The sequence below is a fragment of the Rutidosis leptorrhynchoides genome, chromosome 3 (genome assembly GCF_046630445.1).
Source record: "Rutidosis leptorrhynchoides isolate AG116_Rl617_1_P2 chromosome 3, CSIRO_AGI_Rlap_v1, whole genome shotgun sequence".
NCBI lineage: Eukaryota > Viridiplantae > Streptophyta > Magnoliopsida > Asterales > Asteraceae > Rutidosis > Rutidosis leptorrhynchoides.
In genome coordinates, this window is record NC_092335.1 from 409,807,653 (window position 1) to 409,813,652 (window position 6,000).

Genomic DNA, 6,000 nt, shown 5'->3' on the forward strand with positions numbered 1-6,000 from the left:
GTTTCAAACAGGTTCGCCGGTAAGTGTTTCTGGTTCTTCACCGAGAGGTGAATTCGGTTGGTAGGTGGAAAGGATCGCCTTCCTCTCGTCTCCATCGGTTAAGTCGACTACGAACCCATCAAATGAATTGAGGATGATTGATTGGTTGATTCATTCTGGTGACGTTGCCTCCGGAGCTTAGGTGAACATCCATGTCGGAATAGCTGTCGGAATAACTATCAGATTAGCTATCGAAATCTGAGGGACTCGAACTGGTTGAGGGATTCATCTCGTACGATCAGATGAAGGATTTTCGATAAGAAATAGATTATAGGATGTAGATTAGTACCCTGTAATACATAATTTACATATGCATATATAATACTAAAATCCCATAAGTTACGGAGGGATCTACGGAAACTGTCAGGCAAAGGTAACAGTAACAGATACGCTAAGATATGAATTAGCAGATATGCTAAGATATGAGTTTTGTCTATACACTATCTAGGAAATACAGGCAGTAAGATGTGTCTAGACTTTAAGGATGATAAGCAAATACTTTCGACACTAATGATAAGCAAAACTTTTGACATGCAGGCACGGCCGAAGTCCAGACTAACTAATGCATCCTAACGACTTATCAGTTAGACACACTAATGCAGACCTGGTTCGCTAAGACCACCGCTCTGATACCAACTGTAGAGACCCGTCCTAATCCATCCGGACGAAGTCCACATCGATTACAAACGAATCACAATAGTTGATTACATCGCGAGGTACTTGACCTCTATATGATACATTTTACAAACATTGCATTCGTTTTTAAAAGACAAACTTTCATTTCATTGAAAGTTGACGACATGCATACCATTTCATAATACATCCAACTATAATTGACTTAATAATAATCTTGATGAACTCAATGACTCGAATGCAACATCTTTTGAAATATGTCATGAATGATTCCAAGTAATATCTTTAAAATAAGCAATTGCACAGCGGAAGACTTCTTTCATACCTGAGAATAAACATACTTTAAAGTGTCAACCAAAAGGTTGGTGAGTTCATTAGTTTATTATAAACAACTATTTCCATTAATTTAATAGACCACAAGATTTTCATTTTTCATTCCTCATAAACATACATCCCATACATAGAGACAAAAATATCATTCATATGGATTGAACACCTGGTAACCGACATTCACAATATGCATATAAGAATATCCCCATCATTCCGGGATCCTCCTTCGGACATGATATAAATTTCGAAGTACTAAAGCATCCGGTACTTTGGATGGGGCTTGTTGGACCCGATAGATCTATCTTTAGGATTCGCGTTAATTAGGGTGTCTGTTCCCTAATTCTTAGATTACCAGACTTAATAAAAAGGGGCATATTTGGTTTAATAATTCAACCATAGAATGTAGTTTCGATCACTTGTGTCCATTTCGTAAAACATTTATAAAAGCAGCACATGTATTCTCAGTCCCAAAAAAATATATATTGCAAAAGTATTTAAAAAGGGAATAATGAAACTCACATACTGTATTCTGTAGTAAAAATACATATGACGTCATTGAGCAAGTGTAGGGTTGACCTCGGATTCACGAACCTATATTCAGTTAGGTATATTAACACATGTTACGGTAATCGAACAAATTTATATATTATTAATGATTTAATTGTTATTTTAATTAGGTGTTTTATTAATAACCTAAATTAGTTATATTCATTAATATTTATTATAAAAGTATTAATAAAATTATGTTATATGTAGTAAATATGGTTTTATATATCTAATAGTTATTTGATAAAATAGTATTGATATTAGTATTAATAATAATAATAATAATAATATAAAATTAGTGATATTAATGTCAAAATAATAATAATGATAGTAAAAATAATAATTTTAATGAAAATGATAATTTTTCTAATAATGATAATAATAATAAAAATGATACTTTTAATAAGAACGATTGTTTTTAATAAAAATGATACTAATAATAATATTAATAATAATAACAATAATAATAACAATAATAATAATAATAATAATAATAATAATAATAATAATAATAATAATAATAATAATAATAATAATAATAATACCTTAAGAAGACAAGCTTTCTAGAAAAAGAAAAAGAAATGCCAAAGCTCGGGCTCGAACCCGTGACCTCCCATTCAACAAACACCCACCATACCATTGAACCGTTAATCTATTCTTGTTTTAACTTGCTTGATTAATTACTTATTATGTTTGAAACTGTTAAATTTTCTTCTTAAATTAAAAATTCAAATCATCATCATTTTCTCCCATCTAAATCATAATCATAATCATCATGTTATCACCTAATTGAATCATAACATTAACCATCAAACTAATCATCATCATATTTATATCGATCATCATCAAAATTATCTCGATCATCATCATAAGATATCATTCGTTTCATCATCACCTCACAGTGATCTCACCACCTCATCTTATTTTTTTTTGTCATATTCGTGTTCACTCATCTTCATAATCGTTGTAGAAACAGGAACATAACATCAATACATAATCCCTATCATTATCATTACCCAGTCATTTTAATCATCAACTCCGTTCAATCATTTTCTAAGACACAATATACTTGCCCAATTACTAACCAAAATATAGCAGCCATGTTGTAACGACCCTGGTTTTACCAACGTTATTTATTAATAATTATTATTATTATTAATACGCTTGATTAAACGAATGTATGTTATTACATTTACATGTTGCTTTGATTGCCCGTACTTGAACTTTAAATGCCCGAAACGTCTTTGTGACACCCGGAACTTGCACGAATAATATTTTAAGATATTATTTACATTCATGATTAATTTTATTAATCATTTTAATTAACTAAAGCAATTAGTTAGTTACTTGGGCTTTTAATTGGACTTACTCATTAGTTACTTGAACTTGGGCCTTTATTTGTATTAGTGGACTTTAGAAGCCCAACCTACTTCTTAATGGACTTAACTAGCCCAACACTCATGTATGCATCATATTAGAACTTAACTAGATTAATTAGACCTATGGAATCAAGTTACAAGTCCCTTACACCTAGTTCCCATGCAAGGCCACCTATTAACCAACCTTTTTAAGCTTTACCATGCAAGAACCATCAAACAACACCCTACCCTTTGTGAGCTGCCAAAACCGTGGCTTTTATGGCCATGGGGAGCTCAACAATCTTTTTTTTATTTACTTAGATACTTGCATTCTCATTCTCACACACACACACTTCATTTTACTTGCAAAAATCCTCTCACTTTTCTCTCATTTTTTCTCTCATTCTTGTAAGTGACTTGAGCTATTTTTCTTCTTTCTTCCTTGTCCCAAAACCGTGGCCACCACCCATCATCATCATCATTCTTTTGCTTGTTGTTACTTGTAGTTGTTACTTACTTAATTATTGTTACTTACTTACATGTTTCAAGAATCAACTTTCTAGTTTGATTCTTCATCCTATCTTGTATTAACAAGAACAAACAAGAACATAATCTTTTTAGTTATGTTCTACATTTATTGCTTCAAAAGATTTAAGGTTCATGTGTGTAAATCATACTTGTAATCATGTTTGTAAACTTAAAAGTTTACTTTCTTAAAGATCAAACTTTGGTTTGAATCTTTAAAGTATGAACACCATGAATTTGTTACTTGTTTACTTAGTTTAATTCTTCATTTCATGCACTTTAAATTCATGTTTGTTGGTTATTATTGGTCAAATGTTACTAGTTAACTTTGATCTCATAATTCTTGGAACTAAAAGTTAACCTTAAAGTTTCAAGAACATGGAAGTGTAACTCCTTAGTTATAACTTCATATACTTGTGATGGATCTAAGTTTTGTAACTTATGGTTTCATGAAAGTAAAGATGCAAGTGTTGATTACTTAGGGTTTAACTTAATGACTTTAGATCTAGACCTTTGGGTCTTGGATCTTCAAGATCTAACTAAGAACTATGTTCTACATCTTAAGATCTTGATTAGTTAGTTTACATTCAAGTTTGTAGTTCTATATTACCTTTACATTTCATGTAGGTGTTAAATCCAAGACTTTGATGTAACTTTGGTTCATCAAAACACTTACAACACTTGCACTTGAGTTATGATGGACAAACCTTGGTCAAGATGATGTTAACACATCAACGAGTTGTACACTTGAAGCTATACGCATCAAGGATGAGAACCGTGATGAACATCAAGCACCGAGACAACCGGAACTCTTCAAAACTTACTGTTTCTGTCCAAATGTTTCTGACCTACTGCTTCTGGAACAGACCAGTAGACCTGGGCTGTTCTAACCTTGATTTTTAGATAGAACTTTTCGAGTAGATAACTTTTCATATAGGACTCGTCTTAATCCGAGTTACGGTTTAGGATTTATGGCCCTCCGAACGTCCCTATGTCCTTTTAACGTTGTGCAGAAAATTCTGACCTACTCGCACTTAAACCGTCGCCACGGTCAAACGAAGACGAGTTTGCTTCTGGAATTTTTACCACAACTAAAGGACTCATATACGGAGCCATGGCCACTGGTCTCACCTTATTTCAGTAAGGGTAGAGGTCGTGGTGACTGACCGAAGTCAGCCTTTGTTTTAAACGACTTTCATAAACGAGTCTTACTTGTTACCCTTTTGTTTAATGATGATTGATGATGACCCTTATGACCTTAATTACGTACTTGTAAACCTTTTGAGACGACTTATTGACTTAGTGCTATTTGACTTAGGTTGAGGACGTTTGGACCGTTACTTGCACACCATTTTCCGACTACTACCTTACCATTACTACTAATCATTGTGAGTTATAGCATTCCCTTTTTACTTTAACTTATTTTGGGAACTGAGAATACATGCGGATTTTATGTTTTACATACTAGGCACGAGTACTTAAACTTTATATATGTGTGGGTTATATAACGGCAGAAACATTCCCTTTAGCTCGGTAACGTTTAATCATTGGTTTTTGAACCATGAACGCGAATCTTAGATATGGATCCATAGGGTTTGACATCCCCACTCGGGCTAGTAGCGCTAGCATTTAACGAGTGTTTAATACTTCGAGGTTATACGCACTTGCCAAGTGCACTTTAAGGGGGTACATTAAACGTTAAGTTAGTTACCGGGTGCCCACGGTTAAGCATATACTTTTACATACTTTTGAATCGCTCGTTGTAGCACTGAAATCTCGTGGCCTACTTACATTACTGTTATACTTAAACTATAGCTCACCAACCTTTGTGTTGACCTTTTTAAGCATGTATTTTCTCAGGTGCTTGAAGTCGCTTCCGCTATCTTACTAGTCGTGCTGTAGAACCCGCTGCCTAGAGTTGTTATCGCATGACTACTTATGTTGCATTCAAACTTTTTACTTATGAACTTATGTTATGTAACGACCATTACGGTCACGTACACTTATTTAATGCTTCTACTTAGCGAAGCATACTTTTGATTTGTAAAACAATTGACGTATGTTATGACGTCACTTTTATTTATGAATGTAAACTCTGTATTGAAAACGCATATAGTACTTAACCTTGTAATGATCCTGTTGTTGATGGTCCGTACATGATGATTTAGTACGGGGCGTCACATTTGGTATCAGAGCATTGGTTGTAGGGAATTAGGATGCATTAGTGAGTCTAAGACCGACCCGAGTAGGATTCACTAATAGGGCTAATCTACAACTTGTTAGTTTACTTGTTTCCGCTGAACTTACTGCATGCTGCTGCTTACTGTTACTGCTATATGCCGTATGCTACTACGTGATTTCACTACTGCATGCTATTACTTGCTTTCGATTGCATGCTAGTTTCGTACGATTACTGATATTGCCATGCTACTTATTGTTATACATGATTTAAACTGTTGGCCTATTATTTGCTTGCTTTATGACATACTGACATGGAAAATTTATTTTTCCTTGTTCAGATGTCGGACGTTCCACCTACTGACATCCCGAGCGGCTCAGGCCCCGTTGT